The sequence below is a fragment of the Molossus molossus genome, unplaced genomic scaffold (genome assembly GCF_014108415.1).
Source record: "Molossus molossus isolate mMolMol1 unplaced genomic scaffold, mMolMol1.p scaffold_m16_p_15, whole genome shotgun sequence".
NCBI lineage: Eukaryota > Metazoa > Chordata > Mammalia > Chiroptera > Molossidae > Molossus > Molossus molossus.
This window is the reverse complement of record NW_023425350.1, coordinates 49,327,823-49,353,206: the sequence shown is the minus strand read 5'-3', so window position 1 is coordinate 49,353,206 and position 25,384 is coordinate 49,327,823. Positions and strand designations below refer to the sequence as shown.

Sequence of the window (25,384 nt, the reverse complement as noted above, 5' to 3'; positions counted from 1 at the left end):
CAGTTATTATTGGTAGAGATGATCGGGCGTATCTATTCTCTTTCAGTGACTCCTAGCACAATTGGTGTTGTCTAAATATTTGTTGAATAAAAGATACAAAGATTTTGTTTACAATGTGATTTGCCCTTTCATGCCAAAGGCAATAATTATGGAATGAGCCTGAGACCTGAGGTTGTGCATATAGAATGTCAGAACTACAAGAGTCCCTCGAGTCCTGGGTTTAGCCCTGCTGGGCATACAGAAGGGCAGACAGAGGCCGCAGATTCACACCACCCTAGTAAGGCAGCCTGGGCAGAATTTTCATCCCCACTTGATGGAAGCCAGTAACAGGGATTTTCAGACTTGTAGTACTCCAAGGCGCCTCCCATTAGTTAATTAGATGGCACAAAAAATTCCTGAAACTCATTTAAAGAACAATTCATCTTGATTCTCTTTAGCTCAGAAGTAAACACTGACCACAGGGCATTTCTCATGGGGTTTTGACGTCAAACCAATCAGGGTTGCCACACAAACCCGGGGACCACAATCCCCATTTTGTCATCTATGAGAAAGGCACCCCCTTGGAGTTGTGCCATGACAGTCTAACTCTGGACCTGATAAATCAACCAATCATAGATGTGGAGAGTTCGGAATTGTTGGCAATGGATGATTCTCAGATCGTTTTGGTTATAATATGGGATAGGTATCCTATTCATTAAAAAACAGCAACAGCAGCAATAAATGGGCATTCAGTCAGCAAATACTACTTCTGACCATGATGCAGGCATTAAACTAGGAAACTGCGGATGTCTTCATGAAGCCTACATTATCATGGAGACTCATCAACAGTTCTGAAACAAAAGGTTGGTTTGATAAAAACAGTTTGGATTATGTGATGCACATAACTAGTTGGGCCACAAGCTGATTGTTTTAACGTGTGTGCATTGTCGGGAAGGGCACAATGTAAGTAGAACTTATATCCAAGAATACACCTTGCCTGGAATCTATTCCTTTTTATAGTCATTTGCTTTCTTTCTTTCTGAAGATAAAGGACAATATTATTCTCTCTTAGTGGAATGGGGCAGTCAACAGAATAATGTGAGACCTTAAATGAAGAAAATTAGTAGCTAGGTAAAATCTGAGCCCTGGCCGGTTTGGCTCAGCGGTTAGAGCGTCGGCCTGCGGTCCCGAGAGACCCGGGTTCGGTTCCCGCTAAGGGCACGTACCTCGGTTGCAGTTTGTCCCCGGCCCTGGTCGGTCGTGCGGGTGGCGGCCACTCGATGTGTCCCTTTCACATTGATGTTTCTCTCTCTCTTCCTCTCTCCCCTTCCCACTCTACCTGAACAAAAAATAGAAAAATGTCCTCAGGTGAGGATAAAAAAAAAAAAAAAAAAAAAAAAAAAAAAAAAAATCTGAAATTGCCAAATAATGCCATAGATTTCAGCAGTGTTTGTACACATGCTCAACATTCTTAATTTTCTGCCATAGTTAACATTGAGTGATTAAGCCAGATGAAATTAAATCAATGAATGTAGTATTTTCAAACTCATTGGTGTTCCTCATTCAGGCCTTCCCGCTGTCTCCAATCTGCCTACCACACCCAAGAGATTTGTAGCCTTTGCTCCACAAATGCATTTTAATAAAAAATTAACATCTTCTTTTTCCCTGAAGTGAATTACTAACCCTTTTATGTTTCAAAGAGATATTTCGAATTCTATCTCAAAAGAGAAGTTTACGAGTTTTGGCAATCAATATGTGCTTTAGCAGGTGAATAGATAAACAGACTGTGGTACATCCAGACAATAGGATATTATCCAGTGCCGTAAAGAAATGAGCTATCAAGCCATGAAAAGACATAGAGGAAACTTAAGTGCATATTACTAAATGAAAGACGATGTTCTGAAAAGGCAACATACTCTGTGATTCCAACTGTATGACATTCTGGAAAATGCAAAACAATGGACCAAGTAAAAGGATGAGTGGTTGCCAGGGGTTAAGGGGCGGAGGGATCTGTAGACAGAGCACAGAGGATACTCTGTGAAGATACTCTCTGATAGTATAATGGTGGATACAAGTCATGATTCATTTGTCCAAATCCACAGGATGTCCAATACCACGCGAGAACCCTACGGTAAACTATGGACTTTGAGTGATGATGAGGTGTCAATGTAGGTTCATTAGTTGTAACAAATGTATCACTCTGGTGGATGACATTGACAATGGGGGAGGTGTGCATATACGGGGGAATGAAGTAAATGGGAACTCTGTATCTTCTGCTCGATTTTGTGTGAACATAAAACCGCTCTTAAAAAGAGAGAGAGAGAGAGAGAGCAGTTTGGACTATACCTGTGATGCCATTTTCATAGTTCCACTGGCCATAACTTAAAAAAAAAAAGAAAAGAAAACATTTGAATCCATGTGAACATTTTGATTGTTAAACCTCAACTATGTCTTGCCCTGGCTGAGTGGCTCAGTTGGTGAGAACTTCGTCCTGATAAACCAAGGTTGCAGGTTCTATCCCTGGTCAGAGCACATACAAGAATCAACCAATGAATTCATGCATAAGTGGAACAACAAATGGATGTTTCTCTCTTTCTCTCTCTAAAAAAAAAAAAAATCAATGAAAATGTCTTAAAAACCTCAAATATGTCTTAGTACAATAAGATTTCAGGGAAAAAGACATATCCTAGGTAACAACATGTAGAACAAGCTTCCGCCCAGAGCAGTCTGAGTTGTCAGGGACATGAAAGCTCATTAGTGGAATTTCTTTACAGAAACACTCACAGCCACAGTCCTGCATTTCTTAGAAAGATGTCGTTGATGTTGGGGTTGTGCTCAGGCAGAGAGCTTCAGGTCTTTAATTGAAAGATAAACATATTGGTTTTATATCTTGTGCTTTCTGGAGGGTGTAGCTTTTTTATTTTTGAAGTGACAATAGTGAGAGAATGGAACGGGGGGGGGGGGGGGGGGAAATCCACTCACCTGTGACTATATTAAACCACCCACCAGCTGTTCAGACATTAACACTTCATTCTACACTATAAGAAGTCTTTACCGTATGAAAAGGAGTTCCTCGCTGGGGGATTAACAAGCAGAACTGGGTGAAATGCTACACTTAGCTTTTGATGGTGTAAGAGTTATCTTTTACAAGCTATTGATATTATTTTCCCACTGTTTTCTTGAAGATTAGCCTTAGGGAATTTAAATAATTAGGCATAAAATCTCTGGCATGATATTTAATCAATCACATCTTGGTTTTCAGCCCATGTGAGGGCTGCGGTCAGCTGTGGGGAAGGGACACAGCCAAGGGGACGAGCCAAGCTGCCCTTGTCACCAGCTGTGTGGGCTTGTTCTCAGGATGACCTGGAGTGTCCCAGAACCAGCCCCATCCTCCAGCAATCTGGTCATGCTGCTGGCATTTCTGTGTCTGTTTATCGTGAAGCCTGAAGTTCTTTGCAGACAAACTGAACCCATAAAGGAGTAAGAACAGACAAGTGACATTTTGAAGGTCCACCCCTACAAGAGAAATTCTGGAATTTTATGTCTCACCGTTCCAGGAAGGATTGGGAAAAGTGATGAGACGTGTGTCAGCTGGTGAAAATGCCTGTGGGCCAGCCTAGTATTTGACCTTTCGGTTCATGGGCGTATTAGTCAGGGTTCTCCATAGAAACAGAACCAACACAGGTTACTTATCAGCTAGTAAGACTAGATACTGTGCATCTGCATCGTGTCAAATTCCATAGAATTTTGAGAAGATAAGCTAAGGAAAGAGTGAACATGTAAGTCGGAATCATTAAGATAATATATATAAAAGCCTAGTTTAAAAAATAGTATGGCAACAACAGGATATAAGAATCTAAATAATATCTAATATTTATTTGGCACTAACTATGTGTCAGGAATGTTAAAATCTTTTTTAAAAAAAAATTTTTTTTCTTTATTGAATTTAGAGAGAGAGGAAGGGAGAGGGAGAGATAGAAACATCAATGAGAGAGAACATCGATTGGCTGCCTCCTGCATGACCCCCACTGGGGATCAGGCCCTCAACCTGGGCATGTGCCCTGACTGGGAATTGAACCGGTGACCTCTTGGTGTATGGGTCGATGCTCAACCCCTGAGTCACACCGGCGGGCGAGGAATATTAGAATCTTCATGAAACTCGGTGAGGTAGCAAACACCCTGAAACTGAGACACGGACTTCAAAGCCCAGCTCCGCCACTCACTGGCTGTGTAACCGTGGCAAGTCCTTTAGTCTCTCTGTTCTTCAGTTTCTTTAATTGGACAAATGGGAATAGTAATAGCACACACTGTCAAATGTTATTTGTAAGATTAAATGAATGATCCCACACCAATTATTTAGCATAGTGCCTGGAATATCAGAAACACTCAGTAAAAATTAGCTATTTTTGTTATGTCAAATGATAGGACAGAGAGATGATAAGCCAAGATGGCAAGGGTATAGACATATCCATCTGAAACCTACACCTGGTATATTTGCTGGGTATCTCTGCATGCTACGATCTAGCACGTTTCTAAATAAATAAATAATCATACCCTTCCACTGAAGTCTTATGAACCCGAAGTTCAACTGAAAACACCCCCTTCTAGTCGCCCTTGGCACACCCGCGACCAATTTTGCCAAAGGGTCATATGAGGGGAAGTCTGGCATTTGCCACGTGTGTTCTTCAATACTGTCGCTTTCAATTACCTTTATTAAGTTTGAATCAAATAAAACCATCTTATGCACAAAGTTTCCCCTAGAGACGATGGCAGAAGAAAAGAGTCAGGCAGCCTACAAGAGGGACTTCACGGGCCTGAATTTTCCTGTTTTTTAAAAATCATGTACAGGCTGCAGGAGTTACCTTGCAGAAACCCTTTCAGACTCACAGTAATACTGGGATCTCCGTACTGAAAATCAATGTGTATTTTGTTTCATTCTAGAGAGTCTCAACGACAGTAGCCCGAAACACACTTTAGTATACTCATTGGGCCATTAAAAGTCAGCTGCTGCCCATAGGCCTCGGATTTCCTGTAATTCAGTCCAGCGCATTTTGGCGTAGGGCTGGCCAGAGTCACAAGGGAACCATTGGTAAGATCTTTAGGTTTAAGTGACTTCTTGATTTAGCATCTCATTGCTGAGCTTCTCGGCGTTGGCTACCCTGATTCGTGAAACTGAACTAATTTCTGCGTGTAGCTTGCACACCGCCCGTCACTATTGGCATACCTTGTTTTATCTCACTTTGCCTTATGGTGTTTCCCAGATATTGTGTTTTTTACAAATTGAAGGTTTGTGGCAACCCTGTTCGAAGCAAGTCTCTAGGCACCAAGGAGTGTACAACCTACTGAAGGCTCAGAGGATGGTTAGCATTTTTTAGCAATAAAGTCCTTTTCGTTAATTGCATACATTGTTTTGTTCGACATAATGCTATTGCACACTTAATAGGCTACAGTATAGTGTAAAAATAACTTTTATATGCACTAGGAAACCAAAGAAAATTGTGACTCGCTTTATTATAGTATTCTCTTTATTGCAGTGGTCTGGAACCAAACCCACAAAATCTCCAAGATACGCCTGTACTTTGATTTCTTTTCCTTCTCTGACTTGGCTCACTGCTGCTCCGGAGAGCAGAGCCCTCATTGGTTTCTTTCGTCTGGGCTATGGTGAAAGAACGGATTTCAAAACCTTCCCATGTTTGTTTTCTGACCAGGATAGAATCCTGGCACGCGAACCCCCTGGCCTGAAAACCCACGTCGCAGGCCCCATGTACTTGTGTTCTTTCTGCCTGTGGGCTCAGTCTTCCAGTTCTCAGTATGGAAAACCAATAAACAGAACAAATAATTTTATGCTAACTAGGTTGAAAGGGATTCTCCATTTCACCATTAAAAATAAAAAATGAGATGAGCACGTAGAGGCTGGCAAATGGTTAGATAACTAGGGTTATTTCCTAATGTTTTGACACCTCCACTAAGCAGAGAGTGAGCTGGAGACAGCTCTGGCCGTGTAGGCCCCACATGTTTTACTGGCCGGGCTGATTTATACATCCTATAGCCATGAGATAATTGCCAGCTCACTCCTTCACAGATGCGGGTTATGTAATCAGGGTGGGGAAATGATTCACTGGGCTGATCTGCTGGAAACCTTTACTTTCAACCTATAAAATATAATGAGGTTAAGAAGAAGAAAGTGTGGCCAAATACTAGTGTTTTTGTAAGTAGTATATAAATGCAAGGTAATATTGTCAGTATCTATCTATCTATCTATCTATCTATCTATCTATCTATCTATCATCTATCATCTATGCTAAGACATCTAAACTTGAGGATTCTGGTATAAGTTAAGGTGAGCAGTGTTATAACCCCATATTTTTATATTTTACAAATAGCCCTCCATATCTTCATAGTGGAGTCAAACTTTAGTTTCAAAGATAGTATTTTAGGATTTTTTTTAAATGAGTAATTTCTTCCACTTAGCCTTTTTTTTCTTCCTTCCTTCCTTCCTTCCTTCCTTCCTTCCTTCCTTCCTTCCTTCCTTCCTTCCTTCCTATTATTGTTGACAGTATTACAGATGTCCCTCATTCCCCGCCTTTGCTTCCCTCCACCCCGCCCCCACCCTGCCCCAGGCCTTCATCACACTATCATCTGTGTCCATGAGCCATGCATATACAGGGTGGGGCAAAAATAGGTTCACAGTTGTTCATGTGGAAAAAGACATGCAGGTCATAATTATTACAATAGCTTTATTAAGTCTGTTCTTTGCATACTCATAACTGTAAACCTATGTGTGCCCACCCTGTAGGCATATATAAGTTCTTTGGTTAATCTCCACCCCCCACCCCACCCCCACCAGATCTGTCAGTCTGTTCTATGCATCCATGCCTCAGGACCTGTTTTTGTTCATCAATTTATTTTTTTCATTAGATTCCACAAACTGAGTCTTATAGATCTATTACTACTATTAAGCAACTGAAAGAGTAAATAATTATTTTAAATGAGTAATTTCTTTCACTTACCCATTCTCTATTTTGATACTGGGTCTTATAGATCACTTACTACTATTAACCAACTGGAAGAGTAAATAAAGTTAGTACCATAGACACATCAAGGGTCAGCCTTGCAAACTGGCATAAACTGTGAAAGTATGTGTGTGTTTGTGTCATAAATTGCTCTGCATGATGATATAGTTATTGTTATTTGCAGAAAACTTTATATTTTTGTTAGGTCAAGAAGCCTGTAATTCTCCAAGTGCTCCCTGAACCTTATTTAATGCAGCAAACCACGAAAGGAGCTGGGTTGAACTTTGGTGTCTGCAAGTTGGAAAATAATAACTTTCCCCATCTCTTCTGTAAGTGACTTGTGCCATGTGATGAATGCAGACCCTTCCCTCACAAGGGTTTCCTGATATTATACACTTGTAGCAAATAAGGTTAGAACCTTTAAAATATAGCATTTAGTAATGTGCTGGAAATAGCTTCTTCCCGGTTCTTTTAAAGGTCACCGCATTTGCTTTCCAGGCGTCGTTTGAGCTCAAGTCTCTCCTGAGTGGAACTGAGAACATGCTTTCTTTGTGCCTTCAATTTCCCAAGCTGAAGAGGAAAATGGCAGGATCTTTCACATAAAGTGAAGTGTGGGGGGTGCACGCATGTGCCCTACGGTAGGTTTAGTGTAAGTGCATTGTCAAGGTAATCTCAGTGTTGGTTGTACACATATGCACACTGCTTTGCCATTGGAGGGGGAAGCAATGACATGAAGAGGGAGCTGCTTGGACCTGCCACCTGGTCTGTATATGAGGCAAAGGAATAGGGGGATAACATAGCCCTTGATGCTGGAGCCGGGGCGTGGGGAGAAGGATTCACCTTTGCCCCATCCCAAGTAAGAATGCTCAGCTGGTATCCTCATCAGTCCAGAAGCCAAGCTTATAAGAGTAAAACTGGGGCAACAGCTACTAAATGAGAACAAACTCAGGAGAAAGCTCTGTTACTGTGTTTTCCCTAAGTACTCCTTGGACCACACTTTGGTTCATAAACCAAAGTATATGAACAAGACTCTAACCAGAAAAATTAGCATCAACCCACAAGCTTTGATGCTGTTCCGCTGGGGCAGGGGAGGGTGGGGGAGTGAATTCATTAAGCCATTAATATAAAGCAAGAAAAGAAAAAAAAAATCACCTCTATCAAATCACTGCTATCAAAATTGGCACTGGAATGGTAAGTTGAAACAAGAAACTAATTCATACTAACTGATACAAATAAAGACCCTCCTGGCAAACACAGAATGACTTCTTTTGTAAGGCATATTTCACTCTTCCTCGAGTTATCAGTCATTGGACAGCATTGCCAATAGCTTTGCCGTCCTCACATCACCTCATTAGCATCATGGTTCACATCAGCTTCATCGTGTTTATAGTCAGCAGTAGTGGCTTTTTCTTTAAAGACATACATTAAATATGGTCCATACCTCTAATTCTCTATGTGCATGACCTGGCTAATTCTGATCCACTCTCTGCCCATTAAAAAAATCTACCTACAGCTCCAAGGGCTAGATTCTCTTTCTCCTTCTGGGACCTCCCTTCTGAGTGCCTCATAGTAGCCATCATCTGGCTATAAATTGTTCACTTGTAATTATCTTTTTTGATTGTTAGCCCTCTTTGCAAATGTACATATTTTATTGGTTCAACTAGAATATAGGGATTTTGAAGGCAAAAAAATGTGTTTTGTACATTGATGTAAATGCCATATTATTTAGATTAGTGTCTTATATATAGTATTATGTAGCATTTAATAAACATTCAACGAATATTTGTCAATAGATTGCAATTTTATAGGAAAGTTGAAAAATTTGCTCAAAGCTAAAATGTTTCTATAAGTGATGTTAATTCAGCCAGATAAGTAGGTAGATGGAGACTAAACCATAGGCCCTTATCTCCAGAGATATCATGAGAGCCTGAGAGGTTAGAAAATTTGGAATGTGTATTAAGTGGGAAAGATGTCTCAGAAGAAAGAGGACTTGGCCTGGTTTTTAAAATAATTTTTGCGTGTGACATGTCAGTTTGGCAAAGTCGGCCGAGAGAGTGGAAGAAAATGCTGTGAGGAGGACGTAACGTGAGCTCAGAATTTCAACCAGCAGCACAAAGCATGAGTGAGGTTAAGGTGGGAGAGCAGACCCGTGAACAGCACGGAAAAGCGGGGCTAGAAGTCTGCATTTAGACTTGACACATGACAACTGTCCTTAAAGATTCTACGTAACTGAAGTATGTCATCCACACAGCACACATGTGAAGGATGGTTTCAGTGGCAATGAGAAGTGAGCAAGGAGAAGAGATGGCCGTAACTCACGGGATGAATAACCTGGATCCAAGCAGGAGCTTGAGAGAAGGGTAAGAAATGAGTGACATGCAGAGGGAACTGCTGGGACCTGCAACCTAATCTGCATGAGAGACAAAGAAGTGTGTGTGTTGGGGGGGCGGTAAAGGATGGGGTGTTGACACTGTCAGTAATGCTGGAGCCTCAGAGGAAAAGAAAGGGTTTGCCTTTGTCCCATCCCAAGTAGGAGGGGTGCGTGGTGAAACTGTGTCATCACAGTGCATGCAGAGAGTTGGATGGTGGGAGGTCATCCACACCCTCGTTCCAGAGATATCTCTCCATGGGCCTCCCCCTGAAGGGCAGGCTGAAGGTTACATGGATCTGGGGCTGGCGAGTTGAGATATCTTTAGCCCTTTAGCAGAGTGTCGGTGCAGAAAGCCACCGACTGGAAGCCAGGAGCACTGGGTTCTAGAGTTGCCACATCTTTTACTGCAAGCCCTGAACTTCTTTGAGCTTTTGAAAAATAAGAGGAACAGACCAAATAACTTCTAAGCAAGCTCTCGCAGTCTGTGTTCTAACTGAATATCCGCACACCGTTGCTGGGGATCTGACAGCAGGGCGTCAGTAGGAAGTACAGCTTCTGTGGATTCAGCCCAGGGAGCGGCACAGGACTCCTGGAATCAGAGGCCATCTGATCCGATACCTGCACTTCGTAATATGTATTAATTTGCATCAAATTTTGTTCCAGGGATGTTTCTTTCAAGATTTTTTGTTTGTTTATCCCCACCCGAGAATATTTTTGCATTTATCTTCAGATAGAGTGGGAGGGAGAGAGGGAGGAAGAGAGAGAGAAACATCAACGTGAGAGAGACACATTAAGTGGTTGTCACCCGCACAACCCCAACCGGGGACAAACTGCAACCGAGGTTTGTGCCCTTAGCGGGAATCGAACCTGGGACTCCCTAGACGCTCTAACCGCCGAATCAAACCGACCAGGGCTCAAGATCGTTTGTAACTGACTTTGCTGCGGGGAAGTTATGTCAGATGTGACAATAAGGGAAAAGATGCCCAGCGTACGAGAAGACAGGCAGGGAGGAAAACAGAGACCTTGGAAGGAGAGCCACAATTTCAGCCTACATTGTTTCTGTGAGACTTTCAGGAGAGTGGGATGAAGCAGGCTGATCAATGAAACATCCAGAAATAAACATCCAGAAATACTGTTTACATCCTTGCAAATGAGGGTACAGCGTCTGTGCCGGCAGTCCTATGCGGATGCAGTTTAATTTCCTTCACTTGAGAAGGTTAGCTGTGTGACTTTCAAAATAACACCCTACCATGTGAACTCCCTTTGTTTGGGTTATTTTTTGTGAATGAAATGGCACCTCACTGAAGCGTAGAATTTCCCAGGCACTTTTGAATAGCCATATCTGAGACATCAGTTGATACATGTATATATCTCGTGGATTGTACTTGAATCTGACAAAACTTCTCCCTCCAGCTACCAATTTACAGGAGACAAGAGAGGAAAGTGTTGAACTGTACTGGGAAATGCAATCAGCTACGTCTAGACTATGGAAAAATCTACAGAGCATATTAGCTGATTTCTTAAAGCATTGTAAGAAAGACAAAAGAGAAATGAGATGAAACCCATAGATCAAAATACACTTCAAATGCTTCTACATGGATGGCAATATGTGGACTTCATTTGCATCCTAACTCAAACATACAAAATTTTAAATTATGACATTTATGAGACAATTGTAAATGGGAACACTGGCTAGATAATTTGATAATTATTTTAAAAATATTGCCAATTTTGCAGGGACGGGATAAAAGAGGTTGGAGAACACATATGCATAGCCCATGGACACAGACAACAGTCTGGTGAAGCTAGGGGAGGGGGCTGGGGGCTGGGTAGAGGTGGTCAAATGTGGGGGCAAAATGGGGGACATCTGTAATAGTGTCAACAATAAAAATTTGCCAGTTTTCAAAGCTGTGATAATAGTATTGTGGTTTCTTAAAGATCAATTATCTTTTAGAGAGACACAACTTATATACTGAAATATTTACAGATGAAAGGATATGAGGTATAATTTGCTTCAGAATAGTATGGGAGGCGGAGTGGCTGAAGCTAAGACTGGCCGCAAGTTTATCGTTACGCTGGCGGATGAGTATGCAGCAGTTCCTTGTACTGGTCCACGTTTGAAATTCTCCGCAATAGGAAAACAGTTTTTAATGCCACAGATTTGCATTGAGCTTCTTATTTCTTTATTATTGAAGCTTATTTTAGCATGTTCTCCAGTAACAGGTTAGATTGGGATATAGATGCTGTCATTTGGATAGAAGGTGTTGTCAATGCTAAAGTGAGGGAAGAATTGCTAACAGAAAGAAAGTGTATTTTTGTTGTAATCATGGATTTCTCCCCCAGTTTCCAAATCAGGATCAGGAGGGAAAAAAAGAAGCTTCCTGTTTCTGGCATTACTGTTTCAATCAGAAAGTCCTCTTTGGCCCTTTGTAGAAGCAAGTTCCTGACAGAGAAGGTCCCCTGCACTAACCAGTTCCAGCATTTAGACTCAGACTTAATTCCTGGATTTCATATGATGACCAGACAACAGAGATGCTTTATAGAGACTTCGGACATTAGGAATTCAAATTAAACAGCTTTAGTTATGGTTTCTCTACTCTTCACTTCCCAGAGCCCATACAAGTTTGAAGTGAGCATGCCTCTTTACCCTCACCTCCTTCCCGTGGTATCTCTTGTGGCATTTGTTGTCCTGGGAGTATCCTGACTTTCACTGGTGGCTTCCTTTCTCTTCTCCTCCATTCTGCTAATGGGATTTAGAGTAAGCTTACCCCACTCCCTGCTCAAGGGTGGGCTTGCATTGGCTTACTCCAACCAGTCCATTCCTTTACCTGGGGTATGGTCATTGGTTCTGGGAACAACTCATGCTCATGCCCCACGTCAGTCCAATCAGCGTGCATCTCAGCACTGTTGTAACACTGAGGCAGAAGGTCTCTCTCCTCCTGGGCTTGAGCAAGGATAACTGCATCCCTCACTTGGTCAGGCAGTTATCTTGCTACAACAAGGAGAGTGGGTATGAGGATGGTGCTTCTACTGAAGATTGCTGAGCAGAAAAGTGGAAGGAAATTGGGTCTTTGGAGACATGACTGAGAGGCTAGACCAACCAACCATGAAGCCGCCATTCCTTGAGACTGTATTGGTTCTGAGGGCCAATAAAGCTCAACTGCTTAAGCCAAACAAATTGTGTTTTATCTCGTTTGTAATTAAGAGCATCTTATCACAAATGGAACATTCTCACCTATTGATATAAAAATGATCAAGATATAATATTTTGATGAAGAATCCAGGGATGAGAACAGACTGCTCACTTTGTCCCTTGAATGAATTGGTCTGTATCACATATCAGATATATTAAGACAAGATTGAGAAGACCTCGTTGGAGACAACAAATAAATAAACATCTTAGGCAATTAGATAAAACTATAGGTGTGATTTTGCTGAGTCCAACCTGACTGGTGAACCTAGAAATTTCTAAATAGTACGAAGTCAACGAATAGAGGTAATGCTTCGATCTAGGTACAGTAGCTTGGGTGATGTTACTAGATTCTGGGGGCTGGGAGTATAAGGAAAGCTGAGTTTAAGCTTTTATTGTTTCTGTTTCCTCTTTGGAAAAATCTGTGTCAGCTCTATAGGTCAGCATGCATGCCAAAATGAGACTAAATGGCTCAGTGGGGATGGACTACACTTGCCTTATACACCCTTGTTTTCATTAATTATGTTGACTGAACGCCATACGTATGCTATGCACTGTTCCAGGCACTGGGAAACATTCTCATGTTGGGGGATCAGACAGTAAGCAACCACACATGTAAATATACAGTCTCTCAGAGAGGAATAGGTGCTAAGGAGAGAGAAGTAGAATAAAGCAGTCTAAGGAGTGGCAGGGGGTGGGATAAAGTATACAGTGGTCAAGAAGATGACATTTGAGCAGAAGTCTGAAGGACATGGGGCCATCTGGAGGAAGTACATGCCAGGAAGAGGAAGTAGCCAGTATAAAGGACCAGCGGTGGGAACCAGCTTAGCGTGTTTGAGGAGTTGTAAGGAGGACTCAGAGGTAGTGAGAAGTTTGAATACGAAGGACTTTGGAGTTGGTCTGAATTATCTAGGGAATTGGTCTGAATTATCGATTACTTGGGATGCTATCAGAACAAGTTAAATTTGTGTATCAATACAGTGTTTTACACCCTCTTTAGTTTGAAAAGGGAATTCAGTGCAAATTATAATTGCTTATAAAATAAGTCAAACAAACCATTCTCTGCAAATTGCTTTGTTTATGAATAATAGTTCATGTGCCATGTCAATAGACATCGAACACCATCCTCTCTGTCTTGCCCTTTTACTGTTTCTCATTTTCTTACATCTCGCATGCTGGATGGTGGGAAGAAGTAAGACCTATTCTGTAGTAGGTTTTCCTAAAACTTTTTCACATACTCTTCCAGATTATGGAAATAATTAAGAAATTGTTTTGTGAAGAATAGCCTACTTTTGATGCTGAATCAGAATTTTCTATCTATCTATCTATCTATCTATCTATCTATCTATCTATCTATCTATCATCTATCTATCTATCATGATTGGTATTCACAGGCATTCACTAGTCTTTTTGCCTAGACATTTGGGACAAAAGTCACAAAAAGCTATATATGAACGAGAACCACAGAACTTTATAATTAAAAGGTGCTTAAGATACCATTTAAACTAATCTCCTTGTTTTGTTAATTTGGTAAATATCTACTGAGTGCCTAGTACTCAGTAGGCACCATAAAAATGTTAGAGATGAAAAGTTGTCTAGGACACAATATCAATATTCATCTTAACAGAAGGGCTAGCAAAAACTCTAAGAGACCGTGAGACTTTTCTAAGACGCACTAGGGAAGTGACAGATGAGATCTGGACACAGACCACCTGGCTCTGAGTACAGGGCTCTTTCCACTGTATCTCATGGTCTATGGCAGTTTTGAACAGTAATTAACTGAAAGGCCATTCCTGAGTGCTATTGTTTGAAAAAGGTTTAGCCATTAGAAGTCCACGTAGTGAATGAAATACTAGTCAGACGGCTCCCATTTATTGGGAGCTGGTAATTTACTCTGAATAATCTTAGTGTAAAAATCTAATTTCAACCCATCTTCTCAGAGGGTAAATTTTATTCCATTTCCTTTTCTCAAGGCTCTGTCATTAGCATATTAAACTAATGAGTGAATCAATTATTTAAAACTGGCAATATTTTTTATTATGTCTAATTAAGTGTTTAATCGGGACATTCTGGTCTTTAATCCTTGGAAGGCAGCATTCACCAGGGAATGAATGAAATGACTGGGTGGATGTTACTAGAAACGCCCCGTACTTAGAGGACTAGAGAGGAAGCTGGAGCCCAAACGGGGAAGGTGAGCAGGTTCAAGTCACAGAAGAGACAGGAAATGACACAAGTCCGACCAGTAGCAGCTGAAGATGATGATGAAGGGGTTCAGCGTGGAATAAGTGGGGGAAAGGCCATATTTCAAATGGAAACGGACTTTGTAACAATAACAAATCACAGGACAGTAACTGAATATCTTGAAGAGATATTCAGAAAGACAATATTATTTTACAATTGCATGCCTACAAAAATACCTTTCAAGAATAAGGCCAATGTAAAAACATTTTATTTTATTTTATTTTTTTAATCCTCATCGGAGGACATTTTTCAATATTTTGTTGAGACAGAGTGGGAGGGAGAGAGAGAGAGAGAGAAACATCGACATGAAAGGGACACATCGAGTGGCTGCCACCCACACGACCAACCAGGGCCGGGGACAAACTGCAACCAAGGTACATGCCCCTAGTGGGAACCGAACCCAGGTCTCTCCGGACCGCAGGCCGACGATCTAACCACTGAGCCAAACTAGCCAGGGCAAAACATTTTAGATGGGTACTAAAAGCTTATCACCAAAGGAACCTCTCAAAGGAAAGACTAACAGATATACTTCAAACAGAGAAAATGATCCCAGATGGAAGATTCAAAAATGAACGATGAGAACAGAAGTGGAAATGGGCAAACTTCAGCATTGACTATGTGAAGTGATAGTTATGATGTTTTAGCTGGTAAAAATAATAAAATTACAATACATTGAAACAACTGAAGTGAGTCAAGAGTGGAAGGTTGCGGTTGAAATGCTGAGTCTCTTGTTTTTGAAAAAATTTAAACTTTGATGAGATAAGCAGACATATTAAATGTCTAGAATCAAAATATATTACTCTAAATTAAGAAGGGGATAAAATAGTCAAGTTATGCAAAAGGCAGCAAGAAAGAAGAAAAATAAATATTTTTTAAATGTAGAACAAATAGTCCATTATTAGATGCTTAAATAATTCAAATATATTGGTAGCTACAGAAAATGCAAAAAACCTAAGAGTTCCAGTTTACAAAAAAAAAAAAAAAAAATTAGCCCAGATAAATATCAAAAACATCACTATATACTATATACAAGAGATACAGCAAAACTATAACATAGCAGAATGGTTAAAAATAATCAAATAAAAAAAGATATGCCAAGGAAAATTCTAACTGAAAGATTATAGGTATTAATATGTAGTAATGACAACACATATTACAATTTCATATGTAATAAAAGATTATTATATTTTAAATAAGAGAATTTAAAGCAATATATTTTAGTAGGAGTTAAGAAGATTATTATGTAATAATAAACAGTTTAGTTAACTAGGCATATATAACAATTCTACCCTTATAAAAAATAAAAATAAAGTCTCAGAACATATACAGTGAAAACAAATAATAGCATTATAGGGAGAAATGTAATAATCAATATAGTGGGAGATATTTAATATACCTCTTTGGAAATTGATAGAGCAAGCAGATAATAATCATTATGGACACAGAAAATTTGAACAACGTAATTAACAGCTTTGTCAGCGGGGCTCGTATAGTGTACTGCAAGCAACAAACATAGAACAAATATTCTTTTCAAACACAAACAGAACATTTACTAAAATGGAACACATACAGTGGATCCTAAAACTAACTTTAAAACTTTTCAAATGAGTAGTCCTGTTGACCACCTAATCTGACTACAACGAAATTCTCTGAGACCAATAACAAAGCTGACTGAAAAAAACTTCATCTATTTGTAAATTAAGAAACATGCTTCAACATGAATTGTGGGCAAATGAACAGATCATAATGAAATTAGACTGCATTAAATTTAACCACAGAGCCCTGACCGGTTTGGCTCAGTGGTTGGAGCGCCGGCCTGCGGACCAGAGAGTCCTGGGTTCGGTTCCCGCTAGGGGCATGTACCAAAAAAAAAAAAAAAATTTAACCACAGAATTACCAACATTCAACAGTTTTTGATCCACAATGAAATACTATATAGCAGTGAAAATAGATGAACCATAGGTATGTACTATCTCCATGTGAATGGATCTTGAAAACATCATAGAAGGAAAGAAGGAAGTCTTGAACGAGTAGTTACAGTATAACTTTATATATATATGTATTTTAAGAAGAGTGAAATCTAAATCATAAATGGTTTAGAAATACTCTTAGATGGTAAAACACTATAGAAAAGTGAGGATGTCTGGGAGAGAGGTTACCGCAGAGGGTGAGGGAGAAGTTCAAACAGAGAAACGTGTAGGAGGAATTCTGATGTACCAGTTATGTTATATTTCTTAAGGTGAGTGATAATTGCACTGGTATTCATATTATTATTGCTTTATCTGTGTTATTTATTGATGTTATGTGTATGAATATTTTAATATTCATATGAATATGTATCAACACACAAAAATTTTAACATAAAAATCATTACTTTTATTTTTTTATCCTCACCCGAGGACATTTTTGCATTCATCTTCAGATAGAGCGAGAGGGAGAGAGGGAGGAAAAGAGAGAGAGAAACATCCATGTGAGAGAGACACATCGACTGGCTGCCACCCACACGACCCAACCGGGCTAGGGACAAACTGCAACCGAGGTACCTGCCCTTAGTGGGAACCCAAACCCGGGACTCTCTGGACCACAGGCCGATGCTCTAGCCACGGAGCCAAACTGGCCAGGGCTAAAAATCATTATTAAAAAGAAGGAAACAGAAGAGCACACCAAGCCCAGTGAAAACATACTGAGTGTGGCTCTCCACCTCAGAGTAGGAGCTAAAGTGTCCCAGGGCTTTCCATGACCGGCACACCCCTGGCCTCCTGACCACATCTCCACCAGCCTCACCCTCTCTCACCTCACCCTCCCTCACCTCGCCCTCCTGGCTGTGGAACCATCGCATGCTCCTTCCCCGGTTTTCTGCAGAGCTGTTCCCTCTGCCTGGACTGTTCTTTCCACTGACACCCAACGTGGCTCCCTTCTTAGCCCCTTCAGTGACCCCCCTCCCAAGTTTGGCCTTTCCTATCCACCCCTCTGATCCTCCCACCTTCCCTGTGTGTTGCAGAGCAATTACCACTGTTTGACGTACTATGTCGTTTACATACAGGGTGGGGCAAAAGCAAGTTTAGTTATTCACATGGAAAATAATACAAGACTTAATAAATAATAATACAAGAGTAAACTCTGTGTTTCACATACTGACAACTGTAAACCTACTTTTGCCACCCCTGTGTATGTTGATCGTGTTGCCCAACTGGAACGTAGCTCCAAGAACGCAGGAGTTGTGTCTGCTTGGTTCACTGCAGCACCCCCGTGATCTGGGTCTCCTGCCTGTCACATGATTCATGCTCAATACTATTTAATGACTGAAAAGGAAAAAAAAAAAAATGGTGCTTTGAGAAAATTTTTGAAAAACGATTTGAATGTAATACAAAATGCATAAAAGACCAGCTTGGGGAGTTACGCTGGAACTGAATCATAATGCATATTTTTTGTCTTATTAACAGGAAGTAAGACTTACATAAGCTACATTTCTCAATTTAACAAACTTTCATGCCCCGCATAAAGGAGCGTCTGCTCTGTCTGCACCCACGGGGGACTGTGGCTGTCATGCATGGCCACTTAAAGTCAGAATTTTCAAGGGATTGTAGTGTGGGTGTAGTGAATACATACACACATATAGATATCACACACGCACACACATATAGATATCACACACGCACACACACACATACACACACACAAATATATTCACTACATACATGTACATATGAGTTTTAGAAATAAGCAAGAAGAGACAGATGCAATGCATTCAACATCTAGAACTTTCTTGTAACAGCAGAAAGGTGAACAAATGGATTGTTTGTGATCTTCTCAAATGGATTTGTGAACAGCCTCCCTGACCTAACCTATTTGTAAGTAGAAGATATTGTCTACACAGGTTTTTATTTAGTTGTAGTTTATAACCTGACTGTGGATAATAGTATCGCATAAGCTAAGCACTGGCAGGATAGAATTTTCAGTTACCTATGAGGCCTTTATCCTGAATTGATTGGTTTTTCTATCACAGATAGCTGTTTTGGCTGGCCCAGTCTAAGCAAGAGGACTATTTGAAAAGCTCACTGCGATCATTCTTTTACAATACTCTGATGGACTATTTGTACAGGAATAAGTTTTGCTGGAACTAATGCATCCTAAACCTCAATGGCCTCTACCCAATAAGTTCACACATGTGGGCTGCTTGGTAATTTCATATCTATTTTTATCACCTTGGACTGAGCGTGTGTGTGTGTATTGTAATAATGCAACAACTAGCTTATCCATTGCCAAAAGGTCTGTTTGACTGTCCTGACGTGTTCAGAAAATTCAAACAACAACAGCAACAAAAACACTTCCAATGAAAAGACACTCTACATGCTCTGCTATAGCTCTTCAAGTCTTTCAGAACCGAGGCTCTGTAGAAAGCATGAGACTTCCCCGCATATGCAAGTTGGCACACTAGCTTGAGATGTAATTAAAGACACATTTCTCCACGGATTGAAGTGTTTTGTTTAGAAATACATTTCCTATTATACTTTTTGCACATTTCTTTCAGAAATGTTTCCTTTCATGGTTTCCTTTCTAAAAAAATTATTGAATAGTGTGAGAGGAGGTTTGTTGTGGTTTTGGGTGCAGCTACACCACTGTGGCCCTTCAAATATTCATGGATTGGAATAATCATATCCTCTCTTACTGGAAACCATTCTGTTTTTCTCGCAAAAACTCAGGAAGGTTTGCTTCTTCCATTTTCCCTAAATCAGGGTCAATCAGGAGTGCACATCTCAGCCAAGCTCTTGGTTTATGCAACTCTGAGAACAAAATGGCCACGTATTTTTTAAGGGCTCCCTCCCATCGGTCCAGCAATTTCGTGATAGGACGCAACCACCTCTTCATCGCCCTCTTCTGGTGCAGCCACCCACATGCTGGGGAATGGCAAGAACTGAACGTCTCTTGGAGAGAAGACGCCATGTCTCATTCATTGTTCAGCCCTACTCCGGTGAACAGTGCTTTGCGTTGCTGATGGAAATTCAAGCGTGAAGCCAATTTTTATGCTCTAGATGGCAAAAAAATGCAGCTAATTCCAAAGGATTTCTCCTTCTTTCCCTGGCAGCTGGTATGTTTACATAGTGGGGATGAAAGGCCTGACATCTGTGTTTACATTTCTACATAGAGGGTCCCCCAAACCCACAGTTAGGAATCATTTATATCCAACCACCTCTGCCCCAGAATTACAACAGCAAAGCCTTTCAACTTCTCCTCGGCAAGGCCTTTGATCTCCTTGTGCAAAATGCTCTCTGATGAGTTGTGATTGGAAGAGGAGGGCTGGGAAGGTTTTATACTTTGACAACTTCCTCTCCTCTCTCCCCTCCCATATAAGAATGTGACCCAGACTGTTAAGTACCCCAATCTCTTTCAAGAAAGTTTATTGAGTCATCAGAATAAAATTAAGACACGCTCGTGTGACCAGAGCAGTGGGTCTCCGAAACTTTGCATTTTTGATCAGCATTCCAGTTGCATCTGAGTTCAGACCGATTAGAATCACCTGAATTGCTTATGAGACATGGAAATTTTAGAATCCTATGCAAGTCGATTAAGTGGGAATCTCTAGGTGTGGGTCCAGGAATCTGTATTTTTCACATCTTGAGATGAAGCTCATGTATATCATTGGTTAAGAACCCTTAGGCTAGTTGGACACTGAGGGGTGGGGCTTTTCATTTGGCGCTAGGTTATAGCAGTCTCTGGTGCAGAACAGTGTCTCAACCTCTGACCCTTTCCATAAAATGGCTGTGGTCTCCTCAAGTCAGAAACATTTAAGCTGATTACATGAAATAATTTTCTTTGACTGTTTGAATGTCTTACATAATTTCTCCTGACCACATTACACTATTTTTCCATTCATAAATTTTGGCTTATAAATTGATGCAAAGTGGTTTAGTAGATTAAGAAATACTTATGGAACCAAGACTTCTGAAATTTGATCTTGGACCTAATCTAAGTTTGCATTGCTGGGATGATGCTGTGCTCTGTCATCTGAAAGGACATTCTGCTTTTCTAAAATCAAATTTTTATTGAGGTAATTATAGATTCACATGCATTTGTAAGAAATAATACAGAGGGACTCTTTGTATCTCTTATCTAATTTCCCCCAATGCTAATATTTTGCAAAATTGTAGTACACTATCATAACCAGAATATTGACATTGATACAATCCACAGGTTTATTCAGATTTTTCACTTGGGCTAAACTCTAACTCTTAGAATTAGGTCTTGCCTCTAGATATTCTGGGAGTTTCTGAACTTTCGGGAAATGGCATGAAGCCCAGTAGATCCTTGACTTGCATGTGATACCTGTTAGAAAGAATTTGGTTTGTGTCCACAGACGTGTTCAATATTCTAATAGTTGCCGCAGGAGGTCTGACTAGGAGATAAAACAAGGCACACTCCCTCCATCAAAGGAAGATACCGGGTGCTGAAAGGGCTAAGGTTATGAACACAAACTGGGTTGAACAGGGAGGAGAATGGGTCCTAGGCATGGGGTAAGCTGTCCATCACCAGCTCCTGTCCTTCCTCTTCTCTTTTCCCCTCTCCACAACATCTGGAGAATTCTGCTAGGAGAAAGTTCTGTGAAAATGTTGATCACAAGGAGCTGAAGGAGCTTTCTTGTAGTGTATAGTGGAGGAAGCTGCCTAGAGCTCAGAGACCCAAGGCAGGATTGCTGGCTTCATAGATGGTAACCCTGGGTCCAGTAGTGGTCACGGGGCCAACAATCACCAGAGCAACGAGCATCAGAACAAAGCTGTGATCATCACTATATTACCAGGACCCGTAAATAAATCACTTGGAAGGGAGACCCTACGTGGGGTTCAGAGGCTCAAGATATATGCAATTATTTTAAAGGCATAGTTGTACTCGCTCAATAGTGAGGGCTGGGAAGGGACAGGCTCCGTGTCTTCTGGTATTCTGGTGAAGACTGAATAGTGAATGTCAATGCTAGTCATGCCTTGGATACTGGCTGTGCTGATTTGTGGCCAGTAGAAGAAATTGACATGTATCGACAGCAAAGAGAAGCTAATACACATAGGGGTTTGTTCATGGTTCTGTCCCTTATACTTCTGTGTTTGTTTCATTTCCATTTTCAATTGTGAAGGCAATGCATTTATTAACAAATGCCTAAAGAGCTGTGTTTGTAGTTTTAGATGTCTGCAATAGGAGAATGTTCATAGCCTAAGGGTCCTGCAGTAAAAAGCAAAATGTGTGTAATTCCTAAATACTTAAGAAATTTTAAGCACAAATTCACTTAGAGCATTAATGACTTTAATAAAGACAGACTCTAACTTAAAATCAACAAATCATTAGACTTGCAGTAAAAGTGTAAGCAATCCTAATTAATATACTTGTTGATTATTTTCCTTGATAAAGACATTGGTTATTAAGTCTAATGGTGCCTCAATGAAGAACTGAATAGGGAGAAAGGCAACCAGTCAATGACTTGGGGTCATTTAACCAAAACAGTACTTTCTTGCTACTCTCCTCCATCAGAATAACATCCATTATTGTAATTGTCATTATTTTATTATTATTATTTGATCTAATTTTGTTTATATGAATAAATTCAAACATTCTGGGGTATACACATAGCTTCAAAGCACTCTGTAAAACAAAGTGAAAGGCAGTGTGAATATTTGTTTGCTATTGTTTTTAAATAAATCTCTGGGTTCAAATTACACTCAGAGGAGCCTGTTCTTCACACAAACCCGTGGAGAAACAGGTGGCTGCCTTGAGATCATGGTGGAGAAGGTTGACCCTCTAAGCTCTGTCTTGGAGATGAGGAGTTTATATAAATTAGCCAAGTTCTCATCACTAGCAAATGGTAGAACTGAAATTAGACACTAGATTGATGTGACTCCAAAAACATCCATTATTTTTCTCGTGCCCAAGAAAGATTATCAAGATGTATGAGCCACCAGCCTAGCCCTTCCCACCAGGCATTTTCCAGGCTATGAGAGTAACTCCCTCCCTTGAGCAATAAGAAGTAGGTAAGCAAGCAGATTCCTTCAGGAACACAAAATATTTAATTGCCCTTCATCACTTCTCTTACTCAGGACAAGATTAATTAACTCTGATCTTTTCATTTGCATAGGCCTAATGGGAATGGCTTAATAATTGCTTCTTAAAAAGAAAGACTTCTGAGAAAATACCATGTGAATAAATCTGAACTCTCTTTACTCCTTCCTACTGCCTGAACTTGTTTTAGACAAAAGAAGTCTGTGATTTAAAAAAAAAAAAGCCAAACATTTCAAATCTGATGGTGAAAAGCCTTTTCATCATGCTCCCAGATACCATCAAAGTCCAAGAATGCGGCACTGTATTAAAATGTATATTTTCAAGCTTGATGTAAATGATAGGGTCTCAAACTGCAGTGTGACTCCAAGCCAAAATTAGGGACAGTTCCCAAATTCCTTACAGTTATACCCAGGAAGAAGTATTGCGCGCAGGCTGTTGATTTGTCAAAAACTTAATTTTCCAGGACAACCCCCTCTGAGGATTGAGGGAAGTCAATAGCCTGGAGTTCATGTCACCTTGGACAGCGGCTAGAAGATGGTACAATAAAGCAAGAGACCATAAACTCCGATAAGCAGTGATTTACCAATTAGATGTGAGAAAAATGAAGAATCGTTAAAATGACAAAATACCATGAGTCATTAAGGGCCGGTCTAATTAAATAATAGCCCAATGTAAGCCAGAGATTTATGATCTGCCAGCTGTACAATGTGGGTTTATCAAAATAATGGAAATTGACATACATTGTACACACACAGCCTCTCTTTAGCTGCCTCTTTTAACATTTGTCAGGAGGTCACCCAGGGAAATATACCTCCAACATAAACTAGTTGCTAGTCTTTCTGTTGTAACCCAGTCCTCAGCGGAGCATTTATTACCTTGTCCTGCCTGGATGGAAAGGTGATTTCTTTTTTTGAGTCTTATGGCTTTCGTCTACTGCAAGCTGCCTTTGCGTGTTTTGTTTTGCTCATTCATGTTTCCCAACAATGTTAACATCTGAGTGTTTTATTTGGCAAAATATTGAGAGCAGCAGGGCTCCAAGTGTTGCCCTCCAGGGCCTTCTGGAAGGGTGTGGTCCCTGCCTGTCACTGGGGCTGCACATTCCATCTGCCAGATGGACCTGTGGCCACATGCTCCTTGACCACATCAGTCAGTGACTTGAGCTGGAGGATGGCAGCTTCAAGATGTAATATGCTTCCCTCCAAAAACAGCCTCTGTGCTTTTTTTCCTCTGGACAACTAGCTTCCGACCTCCCGAAGCCCACGGACACATGGGGTTCCATGCGATGTGACCACTGTCAGGACAGCCTGAATGTCCTCCATCAGAAGGTCAGTTTTCATTTGTCCTGTTGTTTACCCCCAATTTATTATTCATCTTACATGGTTTAACATGTTTATTTTTCACTTCAGCTTCACTCTTAGGAATTGCGCTAGTGTAGGCAGCAGTGACCACAGGGGGAAGGAAAAGGTAAAGACAAAGTCCACAGGAGAAGGAAGGGTGGGAGAGGCCTGAGACCAGAGGCAGTCTTGGTCCAGAATGAGGTTGGCCTGAGTCAGAAACCTGGAGACTGTGAAGTGAAGGGCAATGATCAGGGGACCCAGACATCCTAGATGAGTCGGACAGGCTGGTCTGAATGGAGAAGGAGACAGCTTTGCCCAGGGTGTGCAGCAGCAGCGGGAGCAGGGTGACGTTCTCCGGTGCATGGGCCCTAAGTCTTCAAAGAACAAGTGAATGAAGGTCATGTTGTTACACTTGGTGGAGGCACTGTCCCATTCGCACTCTGGTGCACTGGCACTAGCTGGAGGCTCTCTATGCCCTCCCTGTTTCCCTGTTCCCTTTAGAATGAAGGTGCCCCAGAAAGACAGGCTCTTGGTCATGAATATGGAATAGCTCATCTCCAGTTTGCTTGTCTTGATATTGCATCTGGGCACATGGTGCCCAGGGCAGGGGATGATATATAGGAGCTGAAGTAGTGATTAGAAGACGTTGAACATCTGGGACATGAAGAAGGGTAGTATGGTCTTGCTGAAGTATCCTACGATGCCCACCACGGCAAAGGTCATGCCAGCAAAATAACAGAAGATATCTCCCACAAACACCTGTGAAGGGTACCAGTTATGGTAGAGCAATCCCCACGTGGTGAAAAAAAAGAGGGTATCATGACATAGAGGGAAAAGACGAGAGCAGCCTGACAACCACCTTCCAGTTCCACCAGCTTGAAGGCGATGATGGAAGCAGAGATGACTCGCAGCTGGTCAGCCTCTGGGGAGTTGATTTCTGCTGGCATATTGATGGCACTGCCAACAGACCCATGTAGACACAGTACAGGGTCCCAAGTCCAGATGCAAGCCCCAAATTATAATAATTATTATTATATAAGATAGTTGGTCTTCTTGTTATCTCTTGTTATATAACCAATCACTCCAAAATTTAGTGGCTTAAAACAACTACAACCATTTATGTTGCTCATGAATCTGTAATTTGGGCAGAGCTCAGTGACATCAGTTGGGATTTCTCAATTAGAAATTAGAGGACCCTCTTCCAGGATTGTTC

The 25,384-nt window shown here is 40.9% G+C and overlaps 1 pseudogene; it reads right to left on the bottom strand.

Moving 5' to 3' along the window:
• Window positions 1–25,384, bottom strand: part of LOC118630537 — a 59,301-nt pseudogene that overhangs the window by 31,849 nt on the left and 2,068 nt on the right.